Raw genomic sequence first — 20202 nt, 5'->3', positions numbered from 1 at the left:
AAACAGCCATCAAAGCGACGTTATGCCAATAACAACACACAAAAAAAAATAAAAAAAATGTCCAAGCAAAGGGGTTAAGACAATCGAAAGCTAGACTAGCAGCTACCCTGTAATTTAAGTTTACAAATCTTGATTGTATGTGTTTTTTCGGAATATTATTGTTAAATTTTAGCAGTACAATATAAAATGGCTAAAAACATTACATCCAAAATTAATATCTAGTTTCAAACAAATATTTTTTACTTGGTTTAAGTTTACAAAGCTTGATTCTATGTGTTTTTTCGGAATATTATTGTTAAATACAAACAATATGTTATAAAATGGCTAAAAATATTACATCCAATAATTATATCTAGTTTAATATCTAGTTTTAAACAAATATTTTTTACTTGGTTTAAGAAAGTTCTTGATTACCTTACCTTCTAAAACCGCATTGGATTGATTTTAGTCCGGAATTCCGAATTTTTTTCTGTTGTTTATCAATAAAATGTGCTGAAATTTTAAGAATATAAAGTTATTATGAAAATAGTCTATGTTAATATGATTTCTAGCATTTAAGAACGTCTACACACCGAATTTAGTGGTCCTAACTTTGATTATCTCTGAGTTCAGTTAGGCTGGTCAAGCTAATAAAGATTAAAAACAAAACTTTATGCAATAAAGGCCTAAAAAACTTTGATTGTTTTAACTATGGAGCATTTCTTTAATTGCTATTCTTTTTTTTTTAACAAATATTAACAGCATTTGTGTATAACTTAACCTATTGATATTTACAGGGTATCCACGAACCTAAAAAGTAAGCTAAAGGCTGCAAAAAAAGCCAAAAACCGAAACAGAGACAGAGACAGTTACTGAACCACAGGCGAAACAACACAGCTCAACTCGTTCCGCAGTAAGTAGCCTTTTTGCCGTACCCCCCCCTCACTCCTTAACCAATAATACACCCCAGCCTGCCATATGTGAGTGTGCATGATTGAGTGCCAGTTGTTGTTGTTGTTGTTGTTGTTGTTTACCCCTTTATGGCTTCGATTTCTGTTCAACTCATCTATCAATGTCAAATTATGAAGTGATCATATTTGGATTTATGCGTGAAGAAATATGGGGAAAAATAGGCAGAAAGGGGGACAGTTCAGGAGAGGAAAAGAGAAAGAGAAGAGAAAATGGGGACAGGCTTAAAGTCAACTGTGCCACATACGATAAAAGTAAACTTAACCCAAACACTTGTCTCTTAAAGGTGTGCGGACTAAAGGTCGCACAATGGTAAATGTGGACTGAAAATGGCTAAAATGCAACCAGGGATGGGGAAAATAGAGCATCTATTGGAGGCAGCTCAAATTCTAAGGAAAACATACTAATTATTGACTGCAAAATTAAAAGAAATTGATTAACTAAGTTTTTGGACAAGCTAAACTTAATTAAATAAAAGGTTTTATTTGGGATTAATTTAAATAATTTTAATTGAAGGAGTAAAAAAAATCTCACTCATACAGACATAATAAAAATACCATTGGTTTTTGTTGTAGCTAAGTAGATTATTTAAAATTAAAATTGATTAAAATTTCTTAAATTTTTTCTTTCCTTCTAAATTTTACTTATTATTTTCATTGTACGAGATGTTGCTAATGAAATTATTAAAATTTTAGAGCGATCTGGCAAGGCTTCTGCTATGAAATTTATCGCTTACTTAGACAGTCTAAGCCCATTGTGCTTGCCACACGAATGTTGCATGTCAAAGGGGCAAACAAATGGCAAAAACAAACGCTACCAGGGATAACCAAGGGCAGATTGTGTGGCGGGGGTGATTGGCAGCGGGGTTGGGCGGGTGTTTGGGGTATTGAAATAAAGCAAGGAGCAAAAAAAAAAAAAAAAAATATGAAGCTCCGGCTAAGCCCATAAGCGAACGTGTTCATAATATTTACAGTTATTGATATTTGAAAAGGCGGAAAATTTATAACGAGCGACATGTGTGTGACAACATGCCGCCAATGCGGCGCACAAGCACTCATACCCACTCATATCTACCAATATACCCCATCCTACTGCATGGTCTACGGTTACAGGCGGAAGGGTGCAACCTAAGCGCAATATTCAATCAAAAATCGATTACAAGGACCAAAGGACCAAACAGCGAATGAGCATGTGGCCTGTGAACGTGCCACGCCATTGCATGGTGAGGGGAGGGGCAGTGGCAGCTGGAAGGGGAATACGATAAGGAGGGCTGTGTAAAGCGAGTTGAAGACGGTTGCCCAAGACTTTTGGGACTGGAAGCTGTGCTCGTAGCTCTGTGGCAGGTTAATCTTTGCTACACACACACTTATACACTCACACACACCCACACACACACACACACACACATGTGCGACACAACAGTTGGCGCCACTTGGTGGCCACATGGGCATGACAATGAATTATTTGCCTGCCCTTGGACTAACAGCGACTCGGACCCATCGTCATCAACATCTTTTTGGGCATACCCTGTAAATAAAGCACACAAAAAAAAAAGGGGAGCTGCAGAAAATATCTAGAAATATTATTAATTATCTGTCAGATTTTTGAGATAGTTAAATATTTTCAAAAGTCAATTTTTTGTCAATTTCTTGATTTTAATCAAATTTTAAAAGTCCTCTAACTATTGTATTTTTAGATTTAAAGTATTGATTTTTGCTGCACGTAGTTATAACTAACTTGACTTTATATTCTAAAAATTTCACCATGATCAATTGAGAGATACCTTGTGTTTCATTAAAGTAAAGTGTCAAAAGAAGCTGCAGCTTTTTGTGTCGTTTGCTTCGCTGCAAAAATGTGTCTATAGCTATAACTTATTACAGAACTAGATAATACAATTATGCTCATACTCGATTTACTGACAACAGAAGTAATTGCAGAGTATTTTGCTAGTCGAGCCAGCTGTTTTGTGCATTTTTTTTCTGTGTGCGTGCGCATTTTTGTCAAACAATTTTAAAACCTTAATTCACATGTGTAAATTGAAAGCAGCACCTGTGCAGCGACGGGTTGAGGATTAGAGAGGGGTTAAAAGGGGAGGTAGAGCAGCGTGGGGGAAGGAGGGTTTTTAGAGAGCGGGTAAATGGGTGGGGGGCAGTCAGAGTATCAGCGCTTGAATTATGGAGCAGCCTGCGTCTGTCCATGTTTGATTTATGGCCAACACTCATCCTCTGCTTATTCTCCGTACCCGGCTCCTTCTCCGTGTGGTCGAGTTGAGGCACTTGGTCCCTCGTCCCTTGCCGTACCTTTCGTCCCACGTGTCGCATAATTCTTCATATTTTTGTGGACGCTTTTTGAGAGGCTTCAAACTGACTTCAAGTGGAGCATCGAACTGGCTTCACAATATGTTGGCTTGTTGTTGTTTTTTCGTGTGGCAGCTGCCGTGGATAATTTGTAATTTAACCACTTTTCAGGTTCAGTAGCCGCAGTTTCCCTGCCCTTCGCCTCTTCCCCCCTGTTCCACTCTTGTGGATGCTGTTCCGCTTCCGTTGGGCGTTGGGCAACTTCCGCTGCGCACCTTTTGTCTGCCAACCAATTTTGAAGCATATCACAAATAAATACCCTTCGTCAAGGTATTATCAATTCTGACAGCTAATTTGTATGAAGTGTATATTCATACCGAATCTAAGTCATTGTAGGAAAGTCGAACTACGAAAACTCCCATCATTTCATAAATTCAGGTTCAGTTAGCGATAAGTCTAGATCTTGATTTGAAGAAGAAAGTTGAAAAGTGATAAAGTAACGAGTGAAGTTAGAAATGTTGCAAACAAAAATAGCGAGTACTAAAGTAACGAGTGGAGGTAAGAATGTTGTAGGAAAGTATCAAAATAATAAAGTAGTAGTATTGCAGCGAATGTTAAAGAAAGTAACGAGTGCTCAAGTAGCGAGTATTGTAGCGAATGTTATAGAAAGTAACGAGTGCTCAAGTAGCGAGTATTGTAGCGAATGTTAAAGAAAGTAACGAGTGCTTAAGTAGCGAGTATTGTAGCGAATGTAATAGAAAGTAACGAGTGCGCCAGTAGCGAGTGTATAAGTTGTGAGTGCTAGTTACGAATATAGCAGAATGTACAGAGTGCAGAAGTAGCGAGTAATGAAGCGAATGATATAGAAAAGTAGCGAGTAATCAAATAGCGAGTATATAAATAACGAGTAAAATAGCGAGTAAAGTAAGACAGTTTACTGGGAGCGAAGGAAGAACAAAAAGGAGCGAGTATTTTGAGTGATGAAAGGAAGAGCGAGTCCTAAAGAATCAAGAAAAAGATTGATAATTACTCGTCTAGTAAGTATGAAAAAAGTACTAAGAATAAGAACAACATAAGGGTAGCGAGTAATGGAGCGAATAATGTGAAAAAGTAGCGAGTGCTCAAATAGCAAGTATATAAATTGCGACTTAAATAGCGAGTAAAGTAAGGCAGTTTACTGGGAGCGAAGGAAAATAGAAAAGAAGCGAGTATTTTGGGTGATAAGAGGAAGAAGCGAGTCCAAAAGAATCAAGAGAAAGATTGATAATACTCGTCTCGTTAATATGAAAAAAGTATTAGGAATAATAACAACATAAGGGTGGCGAGTAATGTAGAAAAGTAGCGAGTGCTCAAATAGCGAGTATATAAATTACGATTAAAAAACCTAAATAGCGAGTAAAGTAAGGCAGTTTACTGGGAGCGAAGGAAGCAAGAAAAGGAGCGAGTATTTTGGGTGATAAGAGGAAGAAGCGAGTCCTAAAGAATTAAGAAAAAGATTGATAATTACTCGTCTAGTAAGTATGAAAAAAGTATTAGGAATAATAACAACATAAAGGTGGCGAGTAATGGAGCGAATAATGTGGAAAAGTAGCGAGTGCTCAAATAGCGAGTATATAAATTGCGACTTAAATAGCGAGTAAAGTAAGGCTGTTTACTGGGAGCGAAGGAAGCAAGAAAAGGAGCGAGTATTTTGGGTGATAAGAGGAAAGAGATTGAAAAAGATTGATAATTACTCGTCTAGTAAGTATGAAAAAAGTATTAGGAATAATAATAATAGGGTATTTAAGTGTACTACTTTGCAAAACGAAGCGCAATTGTTTTTTCTGGTTCGCTTAAAATTTTTTTGTTGCTCACTTTTTTGTACTGTGTGTCCTTTTGCCGTTTTTTTTTGCCTCCGCGGGCTGTCGTCATCGTTGAGCAAATTAAATGAAATTTCTGCAGTGACACAAACTTGTTTATTTTGACAGACAACCATCTACACCCACACACACACACACACAACCATATACACTCACATATTTGTGTGTGTGTTTTTTTTTTTATTAAAAAGCCACGCGAAATCGTTAACCGCGATTTTTTTGCGCTTCGTTTGAATTTTAATTCGTTTAAAAAAATAATAAAAATGAATGTGAGGCATAAAAAAAATTGGCAAATTTAATAAGGGCAAACAAAGGGCGTTCCAGGACCAAAAGGGGGGGAGTAGGGGGTAGAAGGGACCAGTTTTTGTTGATGAGGATCAACGCTGTGGCGTGTGAGCAAATTATGCGATTTGCGCGTGCAAATCGAATCGGGTCACATATGCGTGAAATCAGTCAACATACAGAGTCCCCCCACTACCCTTACTTAGCCCCATCCCACCCCTAACCGCAACTTGTTAGCCCACACACAGAGGAAAGTACAGAAAAAAATGAAAGAAAGAAAAAAAATTTGGCGCGTTGAAAATTTTTAATTTGCAATTTTGCGATAATCAGTTTTATTGAGTTGTTGTATGAATCAGGGAATGCAGGGGTACGAAAGAGATAGATGGAGGGATGAGGGGTGGGTAGGGTAGTGGGTAGAAAAGAAGAGGGCAGGTTTGTTAGCCTGTCTTTGAAGGCATGCAAATGAGTGAAGCAATTTACCTGCGATTCGTTTCGTTTCGACCCCAAAATAGGGTGGGGTTAGCTAAGGGTGGGGGTTAGGTAAGCTGCCCCTGCAACTGACAGCTGTGTGGCGTGGCAAGATGAGTTGCAAGCATGATTCAACCGGAACGGAGCGGCAGGAGCAATCAAATTAAGCACAGGCTACGAATTGCAAAAATAAAATTCGCTTAATACGATTTGTTAGATTTGTTGATATTGATTTGCAGTTGGAATTTTGAATCGGCTGCCACAAGATGTTTTTATACATTTAAAGTAATAGTCCTATAAAGGAGGTATCAATAAAAATTAATTATTTTTGGCATAATATATTAACCTGAATATTTCAGTTCTCTTTGAGATAAACATTTCTAATATTCCTTCAAACATAGATATATTTAATGATTGACTATTTTATTTATGTAAAGCTTCCAGCAAAGTGAAAAATTTTCAAAAATTAAATTGTTCTTTAAAAAAAAATATGTAGATTTTAAATCAATCTTAACGACAAGTGAAGCAGACGTTGTATTAATAAAATTAAGTACTTAAAGCAAGAAAGATGAAGGGAAATCAAGAGAAAAACCCAAACGACATAAACTCATTTGAATGCAAATCTATAGTTTTGACAGTCAGATGAAAGATGTGTGAGTATATATATATAAGAAATATGTCTAAGACTGTTGACCACTTGCACTTTGGGGTTAGGGTCATGATCCTTGTTCGGTTTTTAAGGCGAGGAACTGATGGAAGGGAGAGGAATGGGGGGGGGGAAGGCATTGGCAACAATTTGGAAAATTGAAATGAAATTTAAGCCTTGCAATTTGCACGGGAAAATCTCAGCGTAGCATCAACCGCACGAATGGCCTTAAAAATGTCTTTGGACTTAAGGCTAAAAACCCCAGAAATATACATGTGTGTGTGTGTGGTGTCGTAATAGAAATAGACGATGAAAGCAAACACAGCCACAGCAAGGGAGAGAGAAAAAGTAGCAGAAGGCAGAGAGGAAAAAACAAAGATGGTCCAGGGGAAATGCATAAAGCAGGAGTATTTGAAATGCCAGATTGGAGTAAATGAAAGGACCTTTAAAATAGGAGCGGGTGTGTGTGTGTAGGGGTAGGGGGTGTGGCAAATACATATTCGTTTTTTGGGTTGCTTTTCCATTTACGTCTTTGCATCTTTTTGGCGTCTTTAGTGTGGTTTTGGATTTCTTGGTCCAAAACTTGCCAGCTCTCAAAAGGAACCCAAAGCAACAGGGCTGTAAAGTAGGGGTGTGCGTGTGTGTGTGTGTGTGTGTACAAGTTGCAGTTGCTTTTGACTTTGCTATGGCTGCACGTCTTACAAAATTCTTTAAGATCTTCGACTGTGGTCGCTTTGACAACGACTACAAATTCAGCCTGGGATTGAGGATGTTTCGGCTTGAGGTTACGAATAATAGAGGGATGGTTGCTAGGGGTAAGGGAAGAGGGCTTTTTTTGGTCTGGGCGCTGACCAGTCAAATGCAAATAGAAGCAAATTAAATGCTTTTCGGACTCTCATGCAATATTTAGAAAGCCGTCAAAGACAAACAGAACACACATGGCTCCTAAGGGATGGGGGGGGTAGCTCAACCCCTAGATTAAGCAAGGTAGCTGCGTTCAGTTGTCAATTGGTATCATTTTTATTATGCACATCACGTGACTTCATTCAATTAACCGATGCGCTGCGAAAGCCAAACTTAATTGGAACTGAAACCCATCTTTAACCCCACACTGCCCCCGCAGGCTTTTTTAACCCTAACCACCAAATTCAACAAATGTGCTGCCACTTTGCACTCTTACACTCGCTTTTCTACATTCAGTGGCCGCAAAACGCGACTCACATGCCAAAAGGGCGTTCAAGCCACTTAAGCTCGTCCTTGTTGATAGCCCTGACCCTGGTCACCTGTCCTTCCACCGCCTGTCCGCTCTAAATATACACATATATGCTGGTCAGTCGCGTGTCCACACACGGAGGGCTATTCACACGCCGCTAAAAAGGGTTATTAACTCGTCAGCTTGGCTAAATGTCAGCTCAGGTGGTTAGACCCTGTATTTTAAGGCGGGCAAGGTCTTTTTGGGGGTAGTGGGCTTAAGGGCTTCGGGGTTTTCGGAGTGAAATCCCTGACAAAATCGTTGCTGATGCGTGGTCACGCACCATTATCGCCACGAGTAACCCCCATTGGGCATGAGGCGGTAGGTAATGGGGTAAGGGACCTGACTCCCCTAACTCCTTCCACCCTTCCTTCCTTTCTGCCTCCCTCACACTTCATTTGTTAGCCCTTTGGCTGACCGCCTATCAATGAAGTTGTTAATTTTATACTTTCAGCGCTGCACTTGCCTCTTGCCCCCTGCCCTACCCCTGCACTACCCTTGCCCTACCCCTCTCCTAACCCTTTTTCACTGGTCCCTCACTGCTTCCTTGTCCAGTCTGTAATTTTAGTGAACTGAAAGGCTTAATTATATTTGTGATATGCTTTAACTTGATGGCGATTGCTTTAGCATTGACCATTTGCTTTGCTCTTAATAAGACAGCACTTTAAGTGACCATGGAGGACGTGTACTAGATTGATAAAGCTTATTAGTTTAGCTGCAGATGAAGATTATAAGCTGACCATTGAAATAACAATGCTGTTGAAGTTGGTATTGGCTGGATTAAGTGACCATGGAGGATATGTGCACAGCATAATAATAAAGTAGTGTGATTGATATAGCTATGTGTAATATATACGACTGTACATCTTGAATCCCTATGAATAAGCATCAGATAAGAAATATTCATATCAAAAGTGTATATTTTAACTTAAATTTGCTGCTAAAATCAATGCTTTTTATACCTGTTACATAAAAAATAATGAAAAAGGGTATATTGTGTTCGTTGGAATGTATGTAACAGGTAGCAGAAGGCATCTCCGACCCCATAAAGTCTATATATTCTTCGTCAGCATCAACAGTCGAGTTTATATAGCCCTGTGTGTCTGTCCGTCTGTCCGTCCGTCCGTCTGTCTGTCTGCCCGTCCGTGTGAGCGCCTAGATCTCAGAGACTATAAGAGTTAGACATACCAAACTTTCACCCACAGACTTCAAATGCGGTAGAGCAGCTCAAGTTTGTTTTACTTTTTTGATACGCCAACTTCCGTGCTCGCCAATCGCAAAAAACCACCACTCCTACAGTTTTTAAGATAATACAGTTTTTATGCTAAATAACGTTATATATCAATATTATCTATAATCTCACTTAGCCGCAGCAAGATCGGACAAGTAGAACGGCAGTAATAGCTAACCAAAGTTATTAATAAAATTATTATTTCAATACAAACACCTAAAAGTATGCAGTAGTTTTTTTTATTATGTAGTAGTTTCTCTAAAGTACTTTTATATTTATTGAAATAAGTAACGGGTCGGGAAGTAATATGGTCGGGATCTGGACTAGAGCCTTTCCCACTTGTTTTGCTCTTCCTATTTTTGGGTTAATGTGTGAGTAAGGTCTAAGGACAATTGCTTTGTTGTAGGTCGCCTTTAAGTAAGTTGCCCCATCGATGAGTTAAACACAGGTGCAGCTGGTACCTGAGAGAATTACAGTATGGATCAGAGAGCAGAGAGAGGTAGTTAGGTCTAAGGGTCTGCTTATAGTCGTAATCAGGAACTATAACAACTTTGCGCATAATCACGAATCATTTGACAGCAGCCGCAGTCGAAGCCGAAATAGAAACTGAGAACCAGAACCAGAAACCGAAACCGAAACGTGAAATGCAAATTACCCAAAAGCATAAAGCAGTCAGCTCAGCCACACACATATATATATATATATATATACAGTTACAGTTATAGTAAGTTGAAAGGAAAGGACACTCCACACACATAAAGTTGGGAGCAATAATAAATTGAAGTAACAAAATCTTAACAATTACAACAGCGCCACCAAAAAGACGACCTTACACGGACACGGACACGGACACGGACACGGACACACATGGCCTGGCACGGAAGCCAGGACAGTAGTTCAGGGGTGTGGACCTAAAAGGGGGTTAGACGGATTGGTTGGTAGAGTTAGGTAGCTGAGTTTGGGCATTTAGAGCGCTTCAGAAAACCCAATAAGTCTACGGTAATAATCGAGCATAAAGCACAATTTATTTTCATAAAACCTCAGCCGTAAGCTCGGGCGCTGATCAGGCAAAGGCGAGTCCTTGGCCAACAGGATGCAGCAAGCAGGACATGGCCAAAAGCAGAGCCAAGCAGGAGCAGGAGCAGGAGCAAGAAAAGCAGGCTAAAGTAAAACAAGGCAGCCCCAAAATGTCTGCTGAACCCGTTCCGACTTTTGATTTTAAAACAGTGACGGCCATAAGTAGTTGTAATGGCAGTTGCCATGGGGCGTACAGCAACAAAGGGTGACTAGGGGGGTTACATAAGGTTGGGGGGGTACACTGAAAAAAAAGACCAACTTCTAAAATCAAAAACATTCATCTTAAAATAATAAAATTACTAAGATAGAATAAATTACTAAGATAGAATATTAATTACTAAGATAATATAAATCAAAATTTAAAATAAGAGAAAATTATAAATTTAAAAATCATTTTTATTTATTTTATTATTATAAAAATCATTTTTTTTTATTTTATTTGCTTATTTTAGTTTCAAGAACATTTATTCTTAAAATAAGAACTTGGTCTTATTTGTATTGTTCTTAGAATCAAGATGTGTTCTCTTAATCTAAGAATTTTATGATCTCGAGGCATTTTTTAGACTAAATATCTTAGTTCTGAGACCAAAATCTTGATTTTAGAACATTTTTTTTAATCAAAGAAATTACCAAAACTCAGAATGTTTATCTAAAAAATCTTAAAATCTGAATATAAGAATAAAAATCTTTAATTGTAAGGAAAAAATAATGATGCAATATTTCATACTAAACAAATGGTTGCCCCGTGGCGCTCTGGTTAGAGGGATTGATTGTGAAGCAGTAGGCGACGGTTCGAATCCCACTCCGTACCAAATTAAAATAACATTTATAAAATTACCAAGACAGAATAAAATGTATATAAATCAAAATTTAAAAGAAAAAGAAAAATTTATTAATTTAAAAATCATTTTTATTTTTTTATTTTAATTTCAAGAACATTTATTCTTAAATTAATATCTTGGTCTTAGCTAAAATGTTCTTAAAACCAAGATGTGTTCCCTTAATCTCAGAAGTTTATGTTCTTAAAGCATTTTTTTGACCAAAAATCGTAGTTTTGCGACCAAAATCTTGATTTTAGCACATTTTTTTTATCAGTGTAGGCTGCTCGACTAAATCTGGCTAACACTCGGCTCTTGGAGATGCTTGTTGGCCAACGTCGCAGTCGCTTTTGTCTGAGTCGCAAAACTGTACGAAAAACCGCATAAACGCGACCGTCGCCACCGTCCTTCTGACTGCCGGTACCACCCTCCCGCCCCAGCCCTGTAACCCTGTAAATACCCTACACTCCGCTGTCGACCAGGCTGTCGTTCTTGTCGTCGCAATTTTATGGCAGCAGACGCCTTGTTGTTGTTGTTGCTATTGTTGTTGTTGCTATTGTTGTTGTTGTTGCTATTGTTGTTGTTGTAGTAGTTGCCAACGTAGTTGCCGTGCCCAGAAGCTTAACGAACATTTTACAATGCCCATGATGCATTAATATCCGAGACCAAAAACGCCCGGCACGGTTTTCCAAGCCCTTTCTCCGACCCCCTTCCATAACCCCTAGATTTGCACACTATCTGCTACTACCTCTGCTTCTCCCTTTCCCTTGCTATCTAACACCCTCTCATGTCTTTTTGGCTGGGTCTAGGGTTTTAGATAACAACAAAACTACTGCAAATGTGTAGCATACATTTTGGGGCAACTAAAAACTGTAGCGCTTCTTTTGATAGAGGGGAAGGGGGAGGGCAGGGGTGTAACGGGGGTCAGTAGCTGGGGTTAGTGTCGTGCCACGCCAGCTTATCGTATGAAATTAGCTACCCTTGTCGCACACACACACACACACACACACACACACACACACATATATCTACTATAAATTCGTATGTTGTTTTTTTTTTTTCGGCTTGCAGACTCGGAAATTTCGTTGTCTGATCCCACTATTTATAAAATTTCAATAAATAATTTTGTTAGCCGGGCCAAAAAGGGTTGCCCTCGCTCACTGTCCATGTGTGTGTGTGTGTGTGTGTGTGTGTGTATTTCAGCTTGATGTTTTTGCTGATTTCGATTATTTGGCAGGCGCAAATGACTGCATCAATGTGTGCATTGATTGCCATTTGGCAAAACACCCTCTGTCCCACTCTAAATGCCACTAACTAACCGTCTAACATTTGACGCTTGCCACGCCCCCCTGGACGCCCAAGCCTGCCCTACACACACACACACACCCTTTTGCCCCTGCCTTCCACAAAATACAAAAAGGCGCGACGCAGCAACCGCAAACAAATCAACAAAGCAATCAACGTCTATTTGTATTTTCACACACAACACACACACACCAACACACACACACACATCCAACACACACATACATATGTGCTGCCAAAAAGTGCAAATCAAATTTTGTGGTGTTTGCCACAATTTCGACCAAAATAACGCGGCTACACGCAGACTTAGATTGAGATACCATTCATGAATAACATGCGAGTGCGAAAGCGAGTGCGAGTGCAATTGTGAGTATGAGTGTGTGAGTGTCTGAGTGTGAGTACTTATAGTTGCTGGCCTTTCCACCTGGCCAAAACGTTTAATTAGCCACATCAAATATGCACACGCGCTCTCATTTATGCGGTTATCTACTTACAAATTTATGAGCTGATTATGCACTATGTCTATAAGCAACCCTTTAGGACACAGTCCTTTGCTGTTAAAAAAATACTTTTTACAAATAAGAATATTTATATTAACTATTAGAAACTGAGTCCGTCGCCTAACCAAACACTACTATATGTCAATTGGAAATTTGTGCAAGCTTTGACCTCGAATTTAAAGTACTTGCAGGTCGAATTTTCCAAAACGCCAATGAAATAGTCATAGCTTTGTTGTGGCAAAATTTCAAATTTGTAGCTTGAGCGCTTAGAGTTATACAATGATATATAAATGTATGAGGACAAAGAATTAATGTATATAGAATTCAATTTTGAAACAAACTAATTGTAAAAATAGTAAAAATCTTAAAAGCAACTTTCTATTCTATTTGTAGCGGAAGCTTTTGGACGACATTTTTTTTAGTTTTGATACCAAGATGCTTAATCTATTCAAAGTGCTTACCAAATTTCATGATTCTATTAATGATAGATGTTGTCAAAAAAAAAGAACTTTAGATATTCTAGCTAAGGGATCAGAAATATTTATATCACATAATATTTATATAGTAAGTAGTTTTCTCTACATTTGGCATCTAGAAAATTCCCTCCCTTGAGATTTCCTTGCTACAGTGTCAAAGTTAATTCAATATTTTTGTGGGAAATGCGAAAATTGATAAGATAAACTGTTTTCGGTACAGGAAATGCCAATTTGTGGCTAGAGAAATCAATGATTATAGCGATTGCCTCAGTTAATGGCTCAAATTAGTCAACAATTTGTGCTGCATTCCGCATAATCTGGTCAGGGATTGGATGATGTGTTGTTTACACTTCAGCAGCAACAAACACATACACACACACACACACACACACACACACACACATAAAAAAGAAGAAAAGAAAGAAAAAAAAAAAAAGGACAACAACACAAATTATTTCCGTCTTATTACACAGCAATGCCATATAAGCCAGGCCATAAGAATAAGTACTCAAGAGGGTTAGAGTTCGCATCGAGATTTCGCTATGGGTCTGAGTTTAGGTTTGGGTTCAATTCACGGTGTCGGGTTCCGAGTGCCGAGTTCGGGTTCACTTCAATGTGTCAGCGAGCAACAAAAGAATGGAAAACGTAAAGGAATAAAAAAAAAAAATAACAAAATACCATAATAATTCTTTTGCTCGGTTTGGCAATTTGGCAAACGCATAGAAAATTATTAAATTAAGCAAAGATTCGACTATAAGATATCCTAGTACTAGTCAGAGATTTGAACATCAACAAAATATATAGATAGGGAACTTTAATTTATGTACCTTAACCAAGTATCTCTTGTCAACTATAGCGGCTAAGCGTTTTCTGCATAACATGCGTATTTTTGATTAAATTGTTCTGAAATTATAGAAATTGAAAGATAAGGTATTCATATATAAGATTGCCAAAAATTAAGACTGTAACTTAAAAGGCGCACTTTTTATAGATTTTTTTGAATTTGTTAAAGTTGGAGAAATAATGAACAATTTCTTAATATTTTTGTAAAATATTAGTATAGAAAGTAACGGACTAGTTCAAGTCTGATTTGATCATCGCAGCTGTTGTAGTCGCTGAGTTCAGATAGTTAGTTCAATTGCTCTAAAATTATAGAAATTGAAAGATAAGGTATTCATATATAAGATTGCCAAAAATAAAGACTGTAATTTTAAAGGCGTACTTTTTATAGATTTATTTTGAATTGCTCAAGTTGAAGAAATAATGAACAATTTGTGAATTTATTTGTAAACTATTAATATAGACAGTTTAAGATTAGTTTAAGTCAAATTTGCTCATCAAAGCTGTTGTAGTTGCTGAGTTCAGATAGTTAGTTCAATTGCTCTAAAATTATAGAAATGGAAAGATAAGGTATTTATATATGAGATCGCCAAAAATTAAGACTGTAGCTTTAAAGGCGTACTTTTTATAGATGTTTTATGATTTGTTAAAGTTGGAGAAATAATAAAAAATATGTTTATTTTTTTTAAAAAATTTTAATATGGATAGTATAGGATTAGTTTAAGTCAAATTTGCTCATCGAAGCTGTTATAGTTGCTGAGTTCAGATAGTTAGCACTTAGCTGGATAGTTAAAACAACTTAATTTTCGCTTAAGAGAACAGTTTTCTTCAGCTGTTCATATGTGAGCAAGAAAAATAACATAATCTAACTTTGCTTTGTAATAACCTGCTTAATCTTGTTCACAGCTTACAGGGTATTACGAAAATAGCCGCTAGTGTTTTGGTCATCGAATGGAAATGTGCTGTTATGTCGATACTTATGTGCTCGGCCATAATACTGAATGCGAAATCAACTGAAGTGAGAGAGTGAGTGAGTGGAGTGAGAATTTCAGCCAGTCAAATGGTCAGCGGAATTGTCAGAGCTGAGATATGACATACCAGATATACGAGATTACGTAAGCGACGCCTCATAAACTCTCGCTACCCCAAACTTGATGCTTTATTCTGCTCATAGACTCCAGCTTATGCTGGTATTGTGGGTATTCCTGTTGGCTGGACACACTCGAGTCGACTCAACTCGACTCGACTCGACATTTGACAAAAGCGTCGAGGCCAAACAAAAGGCAGCTGCCTCCGTTGCCGTCATTCGTTTGGCCGGAAACACAATGAAGTGAAAAATATGATATCAGAGGGGGCTAAAATACTCGCTGTTTGTGTGTGTGTGTGTGTGTGTGTGTGTGCGGCTCCCCAATTGTTATTCTCTTCTCTTGTATTTTTTTTTTTTTATTATTTATTGTGATTTACAGTTGAACGCTTGATTTGATTTTCAAGTGGTTCCCACGCCATCCGACCAAAAAAGTATCCCTCTTCAGTTACTGACAAACATAAGCTACCCCTCTTCCCCCTTCTGCTTCTCTCTACCCAGCTGGGTTAATTAGTGGCCATCAGTCAATTGGCGTCCTGCCCTGCTTTCAATTTCTGCTCTTCTCTTCTTTACTTTTTCGTATTTTTTTTTTTTTTTTTGTTATGTAATTTTTTAGCTTGGGGCGCTTTTCGATAACGATTGCAAATACTCGATACACGTGCGCTTGGAACAATAGCATTACTTGAACTTGCATTTGCATGACAGAACAGGACCAGACATGTTTATTTCGTTCAGGGTAATGGAATTAGCCTGGCGACAAGGACAACACAACATATGCAGACTCAATCCGGACATCCTTATCGATGGTGCCCCAGGGACGCATACGTTAACGCCAAAATGCGTCGCTCTCTAGCCCCACCCCACTCCTACCCCCACTCCTACCCCTACACCTACCCCTCCTCTGCTCAACCATCGCATATCATCGCTTGTCCTTTTTCAATAGTCTTCTGAAGTCTATGCCACTACGCCTGGTTTATGCCACTTTGATTGTCTCACGTGTGGACAATTTGTTTGCCTCGCTCTGGCAGCAATAACAACATCAACAACAACAACAACAACAACATAAACAACAGCAACAACATAAAGAACAACTCTCATTTCGCTCTCCATAAATCCAAACAGCATTAACCCATAATTTTTTAATAGATTTTCGGCGACTACGATTGCTTCTGTGAATTTTTCTGCCGCTTGTTGTGCTGCCAGCAGACATGCACTGAAAGAAATAGTCAGCATTACCAGAAAATATAACAAAGCAGTATCAGCTACAAATATAATTTTGTATACCTAAATTTACGACATGGAAAATATTTAAAATTTTTGTATTATATTGTTTAGAAAGACATTCATATTTTTCATATTTAATAAAAAACTGCAAGATAATAATGAAATTGCATTTTTTTTTGGATATCTAACGATATAGATATTTTTAATTTTATTTAAGAATATTTTAAAAAAGCAAGAAGAGATAAGGCAGAAAATTTTAAATACTTATCTGGCTTGAGGAGGGAAGAAACCTGTTGGAGTAAAGACTAGGGAGACTAGAGAGACAATCAATAGAATCTAGGGGGCTACACCCCCTGCTCGCTTCGCTCGCGGTGCTACTCGAGTCGAGCATACTCGTAGACCCCGAACTTACTTTCGGAAAATAAGTTTTTCATACTAAGACTTAATTTTCGCCCGATTGGTCCTATGACAGCTGTATGATGTAGTGGACCGATTTGAACTAACTTTGGTAAGGATGTATAAAACTAACATAAATGCATATTCTATCAGTTTGGTTACGATATCTCATAAAACAAAAAAGTTTTTCATACTAAAACTTGATTTTAGCCCGATTGGGCACTATATGCTATAGTTGTCCGATCCAAAAAAAAGAAACAAACTTGATCTGCCTGCAATATAGAGGAACCTACATACCAAGTTTGGTGTCACTAGCTCTAATAGTTTCTGAGATCTAGGTGTATATACAGACGGACGGACAGACGTACGGACGGACGGACAGACGGACATTGCTATATCGACTCGGCTATTGATGCTGATCAAGAATATGTGTACTTTATGGGACCAAACATACGTGTAAGTACTTTTTTTAAGTACGGGTTCTAAAAATCTTCAAAAATATTTAAGAATGCCTTTAGATTCCCAAATTTTTCGCTGAGTGCAACATATGTTTAACTGTGAGTCCACTGAATTCAAGTGCTGTTGGGAAGGAGTACAGTTAAGAAGTGACAGGGAGGGGGCTGGAAAGGGGCGGGGCAGGGTTGTCGAGGACTTGCGTAGAGTTGCAAGTTAAGAGCGTAACAAAAATGCGCATCACGTAGCGTCGTTCAAAGTGAATATGTCCAAGTGAATGTTGCGTGATAAGCGCCCAGAGTTATTGCGTCTGCCAAGTGGCCAAAACACACACACACACACATGCCACGCAATAAATGTTGCCTACTTTTTGGGGACTGAGGCTGTACAAATATTTATTGAACATTTTAATTCGTTTGTTGTTGCAAATAAATTCTGATTTATTGGCAATAAAGCGCACAAATAGACAATATGTTGGCACAAAACTAGCCCAAAAAAATAGCAACTGATAGCAACTCCTCCCTCACTCCACTTCTGACCCAATCCCCAAGTTCAACTCCGTCTAAAACTGGACAAATGGACACAAAACGTTAAGCAGCACATGTGCGGAATTTTGAATTGTTTTTTCTATTTTCTACTTTCTGTTTTTATTTTAGTTTAGTTCGCAAACATTAACTGCTATTTTTGTAAGTTTTTTATTTTATTTTGCTATTGATTTTTTAGTCTCTGAGCTGTGAGGGAATTCCTACAAATTATATAAGAATTAGCTATTTTAAGACAATAGACTATTTAATTGTTTCTTTAATAATTTTTTTTGTCCATCTATTCGATCTCAATAACTATAAAAGATTTTTTGCCTCACTGAAACTGCAGTTTCGGGCCTAAAACAAATTGTAGATGAATTTTTAAATGATTTCAAATTAGAGTATAATAATATTCAGACCTGTTCCGGTTTTCACTTTCGGCAAGATTTGTCGCAAGTGAAAATTTTTAGCCTGTTCCTATTTTAATCTGAATATATTTCGCGCATTGAAATCACTTTGAGTTGGTGAATTAAAGTCCAATGAAGTAATTAAATATATTTTTTAAATGTTTAGCCCAAATGCCACGTGAAAAATTACAATTTTTTAAATTCGATAAAATAGGAAGTAAAAACCGGAACAGGCCTGATTATTAACTTTTATCATAAGGGAATTCATGTCTTCTAAAATTTGTATTGCTCTTACATTATGGCAAAGTCACCGACGGTGAAATAATATTTATTTTTTTTATTTATTAAATTAATTTTTTTTATTTGCGAATAAAACAGTTATTTTATATTAATTTATTTACTTAATGCATACGACTTTTCATTGCTACAAGTAAAAAACTTATAATTAATTTACTAGTCACTATTTATTTAATTAATTTATTTATAATGATTATAAATTAAGGCACTAGTCAGCAGAGTCAGCTCTAATTAACTACTTATTTAATGAAATTACCATTTCATTGGTATTGAAAAAAAATTGTGCTAATGAAATTTCATTTCACTAGCATTGAAAAAGTAGTGCTAGTGAAAATTTGTTAATTAGCAACTCGTACAAAATCAATTTATTATTTATGTTTTTGGCATTGAATATTGCTAATGAATTTGGTTAGTTTAGCATTAGCATTACATTATTTTAATAGAAATATTTGTTACTTAAAAAAAATATTAATAAATGTTATAATTTTTATTTTATTTATTTAACTATTTTCATTTAATTTGCTGTTTGCTTTACGGTCAAGCCAAGTCCAAAAATTGTTGCACATTGTGTTGCTTCTTGTCGTTGTAGTTGTTGTTGTTGCTGCTGTGCGTCATTGTCATTGTCATTGTCTGGAGTAGCATATTGTTGTTGTTGCTATTGTTGCTGTTGTTGTTGATAACAACACCCTCATGGGCAATAGAGCGAGGCAAGCGATGTGGCAACATTGCTGCCAAGAAGGTGGCAAGTGCGTTGAGGCAATGATTCTTGGCTACCACGCTAGTGCCACATGTCGCTCATCAGTCATCACACACACACACACACACACACACACAGCTGTCGCGTCTGGCATTGTCAATGTGGCACGTTGATTGTTGTTGCTACCTTTTTTGCATAAGTGCCACATATAGTACGTGTGTGTGTGTGTGTGTGTGTGTGTGTGTGTCAGGTGTGTGTTGCTGCTTGCTTCCTCATATTTATTTTTTTTTTTTGTTTTTGGGGTTTTTTTTTTTTTTGGTCTTGTTGCTGATGTCTGTGACAGCAGCAACTGTTGTTGCTGCTTGATTTTTTGCTCTATGCAGAGACAACAGCAACAACAAGAGCAACAACAACAACAATAGCAACAAATTTTAAGGTTGTTGACGCCAGAGCTGATGATGATGATGATGATGCTGATGATGCTGATGACAACTGCTGCTGTTGCTGCTGTTGTTGCTGCTGCTGTTGTTGCTGCTGTTTACCTTAATGATAAGGCGCTTGTCAGTCAGTGCGTCAGTCAGCGAGTGGCTGAGGTGGCATGAGGCAGGTAGAAGGCATGTGGTAGACAGTCGTCAAATGTTGCGGCGCCTGTGGTTGTTTTATGCCATTTGCCTCGACGACAACAGCAGCAACAACGACAACAGCAACGTGCAACGAGCAGCGAGCACGACGGCAACATGTGCCACTGTGTTTTGTCAAAAAACATATTTGCCTTGTCTTTAGGTATGTATGTATGTGTGTGTGTGTGTGTGTGTGTGTGTGTGTGTGTGTGTGTGTGGCAAGTGTGTATCTCACTGTGGCAACACAAAAAGCATATTCACCAAATATAATTATTAAACATGTTGCCAATTTTTCGAGCGCTTTTTAATCCTGTTGTCTGCACAATCCCCACGGCAGCCACGCCCACTCAACCGCACACACACACACACACATACAAATATACACACTCTGTGAGTATGTGGCATATGAATAAAACTCTATTATGCGGTTGTGGCTTATGTTGTGATCGCTTCAAAAATTTTTGAATTGCCAAAATGCGTGCATGGTTCGATGGAAGCGGA

The sequence above is a fragment of the Drosophila innubila genome, chromosome X (assembly GCF_004354385.1).
Source record: "Drosophila innubila isolate TH190305 chromosome X, UK_Dinn_1.0, whole genome shotgun sequence".
Lineage (NCBI taxonomy): Eukaryota > Metazoa > Arthropoda > Insecta > Diptera > Drosophilidae > Drosophila > Drosophila innubila.
The sequence above is the reverse complement of the archived record's forward strand: the minus strand, read 5'-3'. Positions refer to the sequence as shown.